This window comes from Pseudochaenichthys georgianus, chromosome 4 (genome assembly GCF_902827115.2).
Source record: "Pseudochaenichthys georgianus chromosome 4, fPseGeo1.2, whole genome shotgun sequence".
NCBI classification, from domain to species: Eukaryota; Metazoa; Chordata; class Actinopteri; order Perciformes; family Channichthyidae; genus Pseudochaenichthys; species Pseudochaenichthys georgianus.
Window position 1 is genome coordinate 46,221,497 of NC_047506.1, and position 14,831 is coordinate 46,236,327.

The window sequence follows — 14,831 nt, forward strand, 5'->3', positions numbered from 1 at the left end:
GAGCTGGTGAAGATATAGGCATGGAGCTGGAGTAATGCCCTGCTGCTGCAGTTGGGAAAGGATGAGATCTGCGGTGTGAACAGGAAAAAATGGTGCTTATCAGGCTTTAGCTCCGAACCGGCCCCTGGAACCGCGTTGGTGTGAAAGGGGCATGTGCGGTGCCCCGCAGTCATCCGGTGTGACCTGACTATATGGCTGTGACTGTGTGTGACTGACCCGAGTTTGCGCCTCATCGTTCTGATTGCTCCGCCCCTTCGCTCCAACCCCCCTCCCTCCCCCCACATATACAGGTGAAAATTACTTTAGCAACACATTCATCGCAAGAAGTGTAGCAAAAGTCAAGGCCGCAGATTCGTCGATTTATAGGCTACTGCCACAGAGCAGATTTGTGAAGTTGTAATGACAGATTTGAGAGGTTGTAATAACCAAGTTGTAATGGAAAATATATTTTAAAAATCACTAAGCACTAACTAAAAAACTTTATTTTTTACGTGGATTTTCTATACATGTGTAAATGTATTTGTGCAAGTGCTCACATCAGGTTTTACAAGCTCTCGCATTTTGCACCATATCTACCTTCATAGAAGCGTTCTGTGCTCATGGTTTTGTTTTTCTTGGTTATTATTAACTGATAATTTGTATTACTTATCCGGATATTGTGTGGTTTGTAAAAATAGTGATGAATGCCGTGAGAGTCTTTTGACTGTATCTGTATAGTTACTGACACACGCACCTGAATGTGTTTTTATTTTTGTTGTTGCAGGAAAAATAGGGAGATTATGTTTTTCTCTCTTCTTTTTATTGATGCTGAAACAATTACACACCTCACAGTTTGAGCTATGAGTCATGGTAAGCAGATGACTGCCGCTCCTGTCGCCTGCCCCTCTTCACGGTGCCGTGTGATAGGGCGGAGAAGCAGCCTGCAAACAGCCTGAAGAAAAACATTTGCATTCACAGAGAAGCCGGTGGTGATTATTTTAAGGGTGAAGGTAGTGACGGGCAGCCGACGCCTTCACAAATATTCCCACATCGCATTGCTCCACCTCGAATTAATGCAGCATATCAGTTTGAAGCCGTGCTTAAAAAAGAAACTGCGTGCGGCGAAGGGAGGCGTTTACAGGCATTTTCACATCATTTCTGGATTACAATGTTCCCACTCTGATCACTGCAAACGACGCAGCAGGTGTTACTGCACAGACGGTCCGTGTATCAGCTTTGTTGTTGCGGCTGTTGAGGATACAATTGTTGGATTTTATTGTTGTTTTTGTTGGGGAGCCAGCTGCTTCCATCGGGTGCCGAGCAAACAGAGGTAAGAGACAAACGGAAAGACACAGTGACACAACACCATTTAACACCGGTGTAATACACGCACGCACACGCACGCACGCACGCACGCACGCACACACACACACACACACACACACACACACACACAATCCGAAACGTCGAAAATGTAGCTGAACTACGCGTCTGTTTCATCACGTGCAATATATATATGTTAATCTCGTACAACACCCCTTATCGTGCATACATTGGCACCTACAGTGTTCTTATGGTAATTAATTATTAATGTTATGTTGTTTATCTGGACCACTTGCATCTTGTTCTTTACTGAAGTATCAATATACAGCCTTTTATGGTGTTACATGTTGATAATAGTAACACAATGTTCCCATATTATCCCATAAAATCCTCATATTCTCAATGTATGTGGCTCTCTGGAGGGAGTTGAGCCTCTATTGGCCTCATGAAGATGTATTTATCTGCGGTAGTGGTCTATTGTATCTCCCTATAGAAAATGCACAACATATTTGATAAAACCTTTTGAAACCAGTCCCACCAGTACCTATCCAGGAGTAAGGTTCCAGAGCCTTCGCTGTTTGTTAATTAAGAGTACCAAACAGGGGCGGACTGGCGGGAAAAAGTGGCCCGGGGATTAATTGACAGACAGGCCCACTTAATGCGCGGCATGTATCGGCCGGCTGGCGACGAAAGTATGTTACTTAACAAAAAACCCTATGCCTTTAATGTTATTTTGGACAATTATTCATATAGTAATCACATTACCTGAACCCTTGAGTTGCCTAGAGCAAAAATAGTTACGGCATATATTTAGTGATTTTAATGTTAACAGATCATTGATGCAATAACATTTTGACCCAATTTGCCTGACTTGACACATGGAATAAAACATGGGCGACGTACGAAGCATCCTCAATGTGGGTGAGAGAATTTAACAGGGGGTGTGGGCAGGTGATGGACCTCACCTCCTCTAGAGGGGTCCGGGGGCAAGCTCCCCCGGGAAGATTTTTTTTTAAATGTTGAAGTTAAATGCATCAATCTGGTCCATTTTAAGAGCAAAATTAGGGACTAAATCTATGGCAGTCAGTAGGGGCTTGGACTGTGAGCCGTAGGGTCGCCGGTTCAAGTCCCCGACCAGACCTATTTGTAGTGTGGACTTCTACTTGGAGAGGTCCCAGTTCACCTCCTGCCCTGCCGTGGTGCCCTTGAGCAAGAAACCAGACAAGGCTGTACCTTTAGTAATGAATATTACATGTTGTGAGGAAATCTTTCCACCAATAATTCCAATAAGTAATCCAAAATGTATTCACTTCAGGTTTACGAAAGTAACTGTAATCAGATTACTCGTTTTTCAAATGTAACACGAGCTGAATAGTTATTTGATTTTTGTATTCTGATTACGTAACGCCGTTACATGTATTCCGTTACAACCCAACCCTGGCCACACCCCACTGGGCTGGGCCGGAACACTTACAAATGTGGGCCGGTAGGATTTAGGCAAAATAAAAATAATTTTTTTTTTTTTTTTTTTTTAGAAACTTTTTTTTCGGCCCACCGGGGAAACTCCCGGTATTCCCGATGGCCAGTCCGCCCCTGGTACCAAATCCATTAATAATTCACCAGCATAAATATGGAAGTAAAAACACTTAATTTTGAAAACATTTAAACCTACAAAATGTTTAAAAGTATTAAAAGGAAATAATGTTGCTTGAAAAGTGACTCATCATTTTCATTTGGTTTGTGTTCACAAAATATAACGATAAAGTAGCATTAGATCAAACAATATAAAAAAGTACCTCATATTTGTTGTTAAAGGAATGGTATGCTAATGACACTCATTTTTAAATAATTATCATCCGATAAAACAGACTCTGCCAGTCTTTTTTTTTTTTTTTTTAATCCGATGACATTATCAGTGATTTTAAACTGATTATATACCGAAATAACATCAACACTGTGGGCGCCGCCATTTTCCGGACGTGACGTAAACCATGCGTTTGGTTTTCGAAGACACGTTGATCTCCATGTTATTTACTGTAGTTTCTCTCTTCAAATATGCCTCACTGTATCGCGAAATATTGCCACAATTCTGATAGGAACAATCCACGGAATGCTCGGTTCCATCTGTTGCCAAAAGGTAAGCGTAAGAAGTACATTTGGAGGCAGTGGCTAGCGAAATGTGACCGGCTCGAACCGAAAGATTCACTGGCTCATGTATGCAGCGAACATTTCAAATTTCCGGACGACTACTCTGAGAGTATGATAAAACATAACATGGGATTTATGGAACAACCATTACTTAATGGAGATGCAGTACCATCGATCTTTCTGGTGTCATCACCGACCAGGACACCAGTTCGGCCAGTTGAGAAATCGCCCTCTGCAAGTGTGAAGCGACGGAGGAGCAGAAGTAGTGCTCGGAGTAAGAATAAGGTATGTTATAGCGCATTTCCATTGCAGCGGCTAGCCCCGTTTTAACGTCCTTTAGCGTCCAGGCCAGGACAGTTTTTGGTGGCCTTTCCATATAGCGTAGCACCGGCTAGTGTGTATTTTCCCCCAGTTTTTTCCGGCCCCATAAAATCGTGATTCTATGGCCAGGGACAACGAAGCTGAGTATGCTAAACTAGAGAGGGAATCGCTAGCAAGGGTGGTACTACATGCATACATATAGTATCTTATATCATCTTCCTATTATACATACATGCATTTCCAAACATTTGGACTACCTATGTTGCAAATGTATTATCTTTTCAATTTACACACGGCATCTATTGCACATCTGTCCGTCCTGGGAGAGGGATCCCTCCTCTGTTGCTCTCCCTGAGGTTTCTCCCATGTTCCCTTTAAACTGTGGGTTTTATCCGGAAGTTTTTCCTTGTACGATGTGAGGGTCTAAGGACAGAGGGTGTCGTATTGTCATACTAATATGTATGGCTGAATTCCCCCATCCAATCTCTTCACATTGGTCAAAACTTCTTCCTCTGCTGACGAGTCCGAACTCAAATACTCCGCCATGTTTCCGTGTGTTGACAAAGTGAACGCATGGATGACGTCACGACCATCACGTGACTACTGAAAATGGCAAAAATGGCGGCGGCCAGATGGAATATACAGGTTTTGATAAAAAAGAGCTATAAAATCATTATTTACCGGGGAATATTGCTGATTTCTTCAGGGTATGGTTTAAACATAATGTTTCACTAAATACTGAAGTTTTGATTAATTATCTAATGAGTGGACCATTCCTTTAAAGAGGCCTTATTATGCTTTTTGGTGTTTCTCTTTCCTGTATTGTGTTGTATAGGTTGTTGTGCATTTTATGTTGGATTAGGCTAATATCCCAACATTCACACAAGAGGGAGTTTGCAATTTAGTTGATAATGTCTCCGGTGCTGCTGTGCCTGCTCAGAATAATTGTTAGTGTTAATTTCAATCTGGCTATTCACTTTTCTTAGTTTTAGTTCTTACATTGAATTGGTCAAAATGGTTATTTTGCTGAGAATGTTGTATCTCTTCCAGTCCCTCCCACTAGAACTATTTGACCAACAATTGTGGGATAAACATATCTCACAGTACATTTGGCAGGAACAAAGACCAAGATTCAAATATCAGAGTATACAATTGGCAAAAAACGAAGGTAGGATCGCACTCCCATGTTTAAAAGATTACTATATTGCTGCTCAAGGCAAGGCAATATCTTGGTGCAATCCAAAGTACCTAGCTAGATGGAAGGAGATTGAGAGTGCTGTATGTATGTATGTAGGTTCATGATGTTTTACAAAAGTATTTTCAGATAGACATTCCATTTAAGTTTGAAATCTTTATATTTGGGTGCTTTACCATCAGAACATATTTGGTTAAAACCTGGAAAACCTACTGAATAGAATATAATTCCTTTATTGTCATCGCACCAGGTACAACGAAATTTAAAAAAGCAATCCTCGCAGTGCATTTCCACATAAAACGAATAAATATATTATCTATATAAACATATACACATTAAACATGCTCACACATCCATACATGCCCGCACATTATTTAAATACAGTTTACAATATCAAAAAAAACAAAACACAGGGATGATATTTTGCATCTCTGATGTCGATCATTAGTTAATACAACTATTAAAAAGTAGTGCAGTTGGAAGTTGTAACTGTTCAGTTCAGCGTTTGGCAGTGTTCAGTTCTCGTATGGCTCTGGGGTAGAAACTGTTTTTCAGTCGGTTTGTCCTTGATTTAATTGACCTGTAGCGTCTACCGGAGGGCAGAAGAGCAAACAGGAAGTGTCCAGGGTGTGAAGAGTCTGCAATTATTTTGCCTGCTCTGTTGAGGCAACGTTGGCTGAAGAGTTCCTCCAGAGAAGGCAGTGAGCAGCCGATGACCTTCTGGGCTGTGTTGATGACCCTCTGAAGGGCTTTCCTGTCCTTTTCTGAGCAGCTGGCACACCACGTGGTTAGGCAATATGCCAGCACACTCTCTATGGAGCAGCGGTAGAAAGACACCAGAAGCTTCTCCTCCAGGTTGTTTTTCCTGAGGATCCTCAGGAGGTGGAGTTGCTGCTGGGCCTTTTTCACAAATGTTGTGGTGTTAATAGACCAGGATAGATCTTCAGCAATGTGTGTGCCGAGGAACCTGAAGGCGGGAACCCTTTCCACAGTTGCCGTTGATGTACAGTGGATCTGGTGTTGTGCTGTTTTTCCTGAAGTCTATAATGAGTTATTTTGTTTTGATGGAGTTCAGAACAAGGTCATTATCTGAACACCACACTGCCAGTCTCTGGATTTCATCCCTGTAGGCTGACTCATCTCCTCTTGTGATCAGTCCAACCACGGTTGTGTTGTCCGCGAACTTGACGATGGTGTTGGTGGGGTGAGTGGGGGCACAGTCATAGGTGTACAGGGAGTAGAGCATGGGGCTCAGCACACAGCCTTGTGGTGAACCGGTGCTGAGTGTGAGGGTGGAGGAGAGGTGAGGGCCTATTCTCACTGTCTGGGGGCGGTTAGTTAGGAAGTCCTTAATCCATTGGCAGATGTTTGGGGAAAATCCTAGGTCAGATAGCTTGGAAACCAATCTTCCCGGGATGACTGTATTAAAGGCAGAACTGTAATCAACAAAGAGCATCCTCACATAGCTCCCCTGGTGTTCAAGGTGGGACAGTGCACTGTGTAGGACAGTGGCGATGGCATCCTCTGTAGACCTATTTGCTCTATATACGCAAACTGATTTGGGTCGAAGGTGGGTGGGAGAATGGTTTTGATGTGCTGCAGGACCAGCCTCTCGAAACACTTCATGATGAGCGGTGTGAGTGCTACCGGACGGTAGTCCTTGAGGCTGGAGGTGATGTTTTTTTTCGGCAGAGGGATGATTGTGGCAGATTTCAGGCATGAAGGAATGATGGATTTGGAGAGTGACAGGTTGAAGATCTTTGTGAAGACCTCCGTAAGTTGGTCTGCACACTCCTTCAACACCCTTCCCGTCACGCCATCAGGGCCTGCAGCTTTCCTCGGGTTCACCGCTCTGAGCACACGCCTCACATCATGCTCCTGCACCGTGAGGGTGTGACTGTTGGATGCTGGTGAGGTTGTTGTGTCCGTCTCTACTGCATTGACCTCAAAACAAGCAAAGAAACAATTAAGTTCCTCTGCCAGTGAGGCGTCCCCGTCAACCGTTGTGCTGTTATTGTTCTTGTAGTTGGTGATGTGCTGTATACCTTGCCACACCCGCCGTGGATCGTTGCTGGTGAAGTGGTCCTCAATCTTCCTCTTGTAGGCTACTTTGGCATCCCTGATGCCTCTCTTCAGGTTGGCTCTAGCTGCACTGTATTGAGCACTATCACCAGACCTGAAGGCGATGTTTCGACCCTTGAGGAGAGCTCTGACCTCCTTCGTAATCCAGGGCTTCTGGTTGGGGTATATCTGAATACGTTTTTCAACAGTCACATTATTCACACAGTTCTGTATATAGCAGAGTACAGTTGATGCGTACTCCTCCAAGTCCTGAACCTCAAAAATATCCCAGTTAGTCCTTTCGAAGCAATCCTGGAGCTGCGAGGAAGCTCCTTCAGGCAATGTTTTAATAGTCTTTGTGGTGGGTTGAGTTTTCCTCCTGACAGTGGTGTATGCTGGGGTTAAAAGGATGGACAGGTGATCTGACTGCCCTAGATGTGGTAGTGGTACAGACTTAAATCCCTTCTTAATGTTTGAGTAGGCCTTATCCAGTGTGTTTTACCCCTGGTAGCACATTTGATGTGTTGTACAAACTTTGGGAGAACTGTCTTCAAGTCTGCATGGTTGAAATCACCAGCTATGATATGGGCGGCTTCGGGATATGTGCTTTGTTGTGAATTGATAGCACTGTGCAGGTAGCCTAGCGCTATTTTAGCATTAGCATCTGGTGGTATGTAGACAGCTGTTACTATGACAACGGTAAACTCACGAGGGAGGTAAAAAGGCCTGCATTTCACCGTCAAGTACTCCAGGTCTGAAGAGCAATGACTGTCCATGATTATGGCATCCTTGCACCAGTACTGTGGAGTGGATTAACATTGTTTATGATATCTTAAAGATGGAAAGGAAAACAGGGCATTTTTTTGATAGATAATGTATGTTACAGAAACCAGTAAAACCATAATTTGTCTCAAATACGGGTTTCACCAACTAATCGACTAGTCGACTAGTCGACTACCTCTACCACTAGTTGGCGCTGTAGTCCCTAGTCAACTAGTCGTGAACAAAATGGAGACAAACGTGGGAGATGAGGATGCCGACATCGTGAGGTGCTGCAAAATGCTCCAGCAAAACACGTCTGACATTCAGGGGTCCTCATCTTATGCGCAAATGCGCCGCAATTATGCGCTCTACAGTTTCAGTTTCAGCTCCGGCACTAAAAGTTCACGAGCGTGCTCCACTAACACCCCCCCTTTGAACAGCTGTTGGGACCTCATTTCGAGAGCAACAAGAAAAAACTGGTCAACAGATGAGCTACGGGATTACTGCCAACAGACACCCCATATCCCCACAATGGATAACCCTCTGAAGTGGTGGGCACAAAACGCAAACCGCCTCCCCCGTTTAGCCAAGCTTTCCAGGAGCTACCTGGCTAGCCACCAGCACCCCAAGTGAACGGATGTTTTCCCTGGCAGGCAACACTGTCACCCGACAGCGGTCAAGCCTCTTTCCCTCACATGTTGATGCTTTTGTCTTCCTTAACGCAAACCAAAAAACCTGGAAGGGTGGACATCATTATCGAGGAGGACAGTGACAGCGAGTAAAGTGTTGCGCAATGCATCCACGATGTTTACGTTGCATTTATGTTCTTAACAGAGTTTTTGCAGTAGATTTGGTGAGTCCAGTTACCGTTTTTAATTTAATCAGCCATGTAACAACATGTAACCCACATTCAAATGCTCCTTTGTTACAGTGTTTAACGTAACTGTATGAATTGCAATACAAAATACAGTTTTACACCTCTCTGTGTGTCTTTATTATGACGTAACGACTAGTCGACTAGTCGACTACTATTTTGAAAATCTTGTTGTGAAACCCCTAGTCTCAAGTAGATTTTAGTATCTTTTTATTACTATTTGTTCTATTCCACCCTAGTCTAATGTTCATTGAGGTGCGCCCCCAAAATCCTCTTTATGAAAACTAAATCAAATGAGAATTTCATAAAAAAACAATTTGGCTATTCAATTTCACAACTTTCACAATTTCACAATGAGCGTTATTAATTGTGAATTTGTCATGTTTGAAAAAAACATAGTAGCTACTACTAGGTGTAAGTGTGGAGCTGTTGTGGAAGTTGACTTGCAAAGTTGGTGCCAGTCTAGTCACAGTCCCTAGCCAACGTTAACAAGTCAAAACTGTTGTGCTTATAGGTTGTATGCCCACCAACTTTACCTAAAATTGTGTAGAAGTATTGAAATGCCAAAACATTTTCAAGTGTTGATGTGTGCTTATGTTACAAGCTGTAACATTACCGTTGCTGGCCAAACCCGGCCAGCGTTTTTTTGCTTTTCCATGACCATGCGTGTGTGAACAGGGAGTAGAGGAGAGGGCTGAGCATGCAGCCTTGAGGAGCTCCGGTGTTGAGGATCAGGGTGGAGGATGTGATGTTTCCCATCCGCACTGCCTGGGGATTGCCTGTCAGGAAGTTCAGGATCCAGTCACAGAGGGCGCTGTTGAGCCCGAGGTCCCTGAGCTTGATCTCCAGCTTGGAGGGCACAATGGTGTTGAACGCTGAACTGTAGTGTTTTGTTCAAAATTCCAGGAAAGACAGACAACTTCTAAGTTTAACTATTTATTATAAGAGAGCAAAAGCTTGACGCTTGTGAACTGTTATCGCCGGTGTTATGCATGCCCACTGCACACGACCTCTGGTCGTGTACTGTACGGAGGTGCTTAAGGACCAGCCTCTCCAGTGACTTCATGGCATGTGATTTCAAAGCCACCGGTTGTTAGTCAATTTGTGTGCTTGGATGTTTGTTCTTTGGCACAGGAACCAGGCATGACGTCTTCCACAGGGCAGGGACGGTCATCATGTTCAGGCTCAGGTTGAAAATGTGCTGAAAAACTGCACACAGGTGAGTAGCACACCGGGTATTGCGTTCCAAGAATGCAGGGTTGTTGGTTGTTCCTAGAATCTCTAACAGTACAATGGGAGCCAGAGCCTTTTCTTATCAAGCTCCACATTTGTGGAATCAGCTTCCAGTTTGTGTTCGGGCAGCAGACACCCTATCCGTTTTTAAGAGTGCGCTTAAGACCTTCCTTTTTGATAAAGCTTATAGTTAGGGCTGATTAGATTCAGCCCCTAGTTTTGCTGATATAGGCTTAGTTTGTCGGGGGACATCTTACTTCTTCCTTCTCTCTGTCTATACCTGTGTACTCTCATGTTCCGATTAACCCAGCTTCCCCAAATTTCTTTTTTTTGGTGTCGATATACGCCGGGATCCGGAGTCATGGATGATCCTGCGGTCCTGTGTCCTGGATCGCGAGCCCTGGATCTTGAGTCGTGGCTGTGGTCCTGGATCATAGGTTCTGGATGGATATCCTCGTGGATTCATCTTCCTATTAGACACAAATGCATTTCCAAACATTTGGACTACCTATGTTGCAAATGTATTATCTTTTCAATTTACACACGGCATCTATTGCAAGTCTGTCCGTCCTGGGAGAGGGATCCCTCCTCTGTTGCTCTCCCTAAGGTTTCTCCCATTTTTCCCTTTAAAACTGTGGGTTTTCTTCGGAGGTTTTTGGCCACTTTATGATTTCATAACGATTTTTTGGCTTGTGTAACCATTAGCCAATAACCAACCAAGGTAACCGCCCCACCTTATCACCTGAATCTCCTCCTAGAGCACCATTGTGTTCTTTTTGACCAAATATCTCTTGGGGATTGGGAGTGGCTCCTTATTTTCATCTAAAGTAAAAGACAGAGAATCAGCACTTTTGAAACAGGGCTGAAACAGAGGGGTTTATGGGATGCTACAATGCATGATATGTTTGGTTTTTCGAGCCAAAGACTTCAGAGACATGTTTTGTATATATCTGAGACCTATAATATATTGATGAAAAACAGTATAATAGGGTACCTTTTAAGTCATTGGCCTCCTGTAGGTCTCCTCCCATCACCCAGTCCTATTTTCATACTTGGTTCTCATCACTAAGTGGACGCGCCACACTTACGTGGCTCGTCCATTTGGTTTGCCAGTGATCTTCTTCCCCATATCGACCGATGGAAGATAAGGTCTGTATCTCCTCCTCCTTAGCTGTCGTCTTCTTCCCGCTTTACAGCCCCGGTATTTCCTCCTCAGCTCCTTAGCGATTTTGTGTCTCTGTCCGGAAATGCTGCTAGGTTGGACAGAACAGTCCGGCATGGTAACAGTGCAAAAGTGGTTAAAATTAGACCAACAGTGGAAAGGAGCTGCATTGTTGCAATTCAGAGCGAACTGCACAGTGCTTAGCAGCTGAAATTACTATTAAAAAGTACGACAAAACAAAGAAAATAGATAAAACAGACACAATGTTATGGAGCAACTCTAGCAGACAGCCGCCCGTGGCAGCGCCATCATTGGAATGTCATGTTATCTATTGTTTATCTAAACGTAACACAAAAGGTAAGGCAATTTGTGTTTGGTAGATGATTTTTATAATATTGTAACAATACTTTTTGACAATAAATCGTATTCCGTTGGAAAGCCTGTTTTCTTACCTTTCCAATGGAACCACATTTGTGAGGAACAAGCAGTTGTGGGATGAGCAGCAGAGCTGAGTATGTGGGGTGCGCCCATGAAATATTTGCAGCCGTAACTATCGTTCTATTTCGTCCCTACTGACCGCCAGAGGCGGTGCTTTAGCACTGGATGACTTATACCAACAATGTCATGAAGAATCCAAGCCCTTGCTCACCACTGGAAGCAGCGGAGCTCGGCAAAAGGACCACGCCCAAAGATTGGGGAGTGGCGACATTGACCTGATGACAACTGGAGAATGTGCCAGAAGACGCCCACAACGCCGCGGCACAGATGGTCTCCAGGGGCACCCCTCTCAGGGCAGCCCAATATGTTGAGATGCTCCTTGTAGAGTGGCATCTCAGCCTGATGGCAGGGGGCGGCCACTGGCCCCGTAAGCCTGTGAGATGGTATCGACAACCCAGTGGGGCAGCCACTGGTTAGAGGGCCTAACATACCCTAGGGACCAGAGGGTACAATGGTTGGACATTTACTACCGGCCGCGGTATGCCTAGTGTACAGGGTCCATATAACCGACTTAATGCATAGCGGGAAGTCGGTTATATAGACATCAACAGAATAAGTGTTTAACGGTGATTTAAACTAGTTTATGCGGGGAAAAGAGTGCTCAAAATCGGATTCAACAGGCCATCCACACCGACTCCCATTAAAAGTGATTGAAATGTACAGGAATCTGTCCATTTCAATCACATTTGATGACCCGTCCAGGGTGACTTTCTTCCCCAGGAATTAGTGTCTGAAAGCTGGCTAACATACCCTAGGGACCAGAGGGTACAATGGTTGGACATTTACTACCGGCCGCGGTATGCCTAGTGTACAGGGTCCATATAACCGACTTAATGCATAGCGGGAAGTCGGTTATATAGACATCAACAGAATAAGTGTTTAACGGTGATTTAAACTAGTTTATGCGGGGAAAAGAGTGCTCAAAATCGGATTCAACAGGCCATCCACACCGACTCCCATTAAAAGTGATTGAAATGTACAGGAATCTGTCCATTTCAATCACATTTGATGACCCGTCCAGGGTGACTTTCTTCCCCAGGAATTAGTGTCTGAAAGCTGGCTAACATTACTTTAAATACAGTGTGCACATGGCTTTATTACCCATGAAATAGTGTGTGAAAGCTGGGTGACTTTGATGTGAATTTAAGGAAGATATGGCCATTTCATCCACACCTCACGACTCCCATTAAAAGTGATTGAAATGTACAGGAATCTGTCCATTTCAATCACATTTGATGACCCGTCCAGGGTGACTTTCTTCCCCAGGAATTAGTGTCTGAAAGCTGGCTAACATTACTTTAAATACAGTGTGCACATGGCTTTATTACCCATGAAATAGTGTGTGAAAGCTGGGTGACTTTGATGTGAATTTAAGGAAGATATGGCCATTTCATCCACACCTCACGACTCCCATTAAAAGTGATTGAAATGTACAGGAATCTGTCCATTTCAATCACATTTGATGACCCGTCCAGGGTGACTTTCTTCCCCAGGAATTAGTGTCTGAAAGCTGGCTAACATTACTTTAAATACAGTGTGCACATGGCTTTATTACCCATGAAATAGTGTGTGAAAGCTGGGTGACTTTGATGTGAATTTAAGGAAGATATGGCCATTTCATCCACACCTCACGACTCCCATTAAAAGTGATTGAAATGTACAGGAATCTGTCCATTTCAATCACATTTGATGACCCGTCCAGGGTGACTTTCTTCCCCAGGAATTAGTGTCTGAAAGCTGGCTAACATTACTTTAAATACAGTGTGCACATGGCTTTATTACCCATGAAATAGTGTGTGAAAGCTGGGTGACTTTGATGTGAATTTAAGGAAGATATGGCCATTTCATCCACACCTCACGACTCCCATTAAAAGTGATTGAAATGTACAGGAATCTGTCCATTTCAATCACATTTGATGACCCGTCCAGGGTGACTTTCTTCCCCAGGAATTAGTGTCTGAAAGCTGGCTAACATTACTTTAAATACAGTGTGCACATGGCTTTATTACCCATGAAATAGTGTGTGAAAGCTGGGTGACTTTGATGTGAATTTAAGGAAGATATGGCCATTTCATCCACACCTCACGACTCCCATTAAAAGTGATTGAAATGTACAGGAATCTGTCCATTTCAATCACATTTGATGACCCGTCCAGGGTGACTTTCTTCCCCAGGAATTAGTGTCTGAAAGCTGGCTAACATTACTTTAAATACAGTGTGCACATGGCTTTATTACCCATGAAATAGTGTGTGAAAGCTGGGTGACTTTGATGTGAATTTAAGGAAGATATGGCCATTTCATCCACACCTCACGACTCCCATTAAAAGTGATTGAAATGTACAGGAATCTGTCCATTTCAATCACATTTGATGACCCGTCCAGGGTGACTTTCTTCCCCAGGAATTAGTGTCTGAAAGCTGGCTAACATTACTTTAAATACAGTGTGCACATGGCTTTATTACCCATGAAATAGTGTGTGAAAGCTGGGTGACTTTGATGTGAATTTAAGGAAGATATGGCCATTTCATCCACACCTCACGACTCCCATTAAAAGTGATTGAAATGTACAGGAATCTGTCCATTTCAATCACATTTGATGACCCGTCCAGGGTGACTTTCTTCCCCAGGAATTAGTGTCTGAAAGCTGGCTAACATTACTTTAAATACAGTGTGCACATGGCTTTATTACCCATGAAATAGTGTGTGAAAGCTGGGTGACTTTGATGTGAATTTAAGGAAGATATGGCCATTTCATCCACACCTCACGACTCCCATTAAAAGTGATTGAAATGTACAGGAATCTGTCCATTTCAATCACATTTGATGACCCGTCCAGGGTGACTTTCTTCCCCAGGAATTAGTGTCTGAAAGCTGGCTAACATTACTTTAAATACAGTGTGCACATGGCTTTATTACCCATGAAATAGTGTGTGAAAGCTGGGTGACTTTGATGTGAATTTAAGGAAGATATGGCCATTTCATCCACACCTCACGACTCCCATTAAAAGTGATTGAAATGTACAGGAATCTGTCCATTTCAATCACATTTGATGACCCGTCCAGGGTGACTTTCTTCCCCAGGAATTAGTGTCTGAAAGCTGGCTAACATTACTTTAAATACAGTGTGCACATGGCTTTATTACCCATGAAATAGTGTGTGAAAGCTGGGTGACTTTGATGTGAATTTAAGGAAGATATGGCCATTTCATCCACACCTCACGACTCCCATTAAAAGTGATTGAAATGTACAGGAATCTGTCCATTTCAATCACTT

General features: G+C 43.5%; 1 protein-coding gene across 1 annotated transcript in view; it reads left to right on the plus strand.

Annotated features, from left to right (window-relative positions):
• The first annotated feature begins 912 nt into the window (after nucleotides 1-912).
• rab3b (RAB3B, member RAS oncogene family) overlaps nucleotides 913-14,831 on the plus strand; it is a 111,862-nt gene continuing 97,943 nt past the window's right edge. The window contains exon 1 of the mRNA XM_034080797.1: nucleotides 913-1,309. The gene's annotated coding sequence lies outside the window, so the exon portion shown is untranslated. The remainder of the gene's footprint in view (nucleotides 1,310-14,831) is intronic.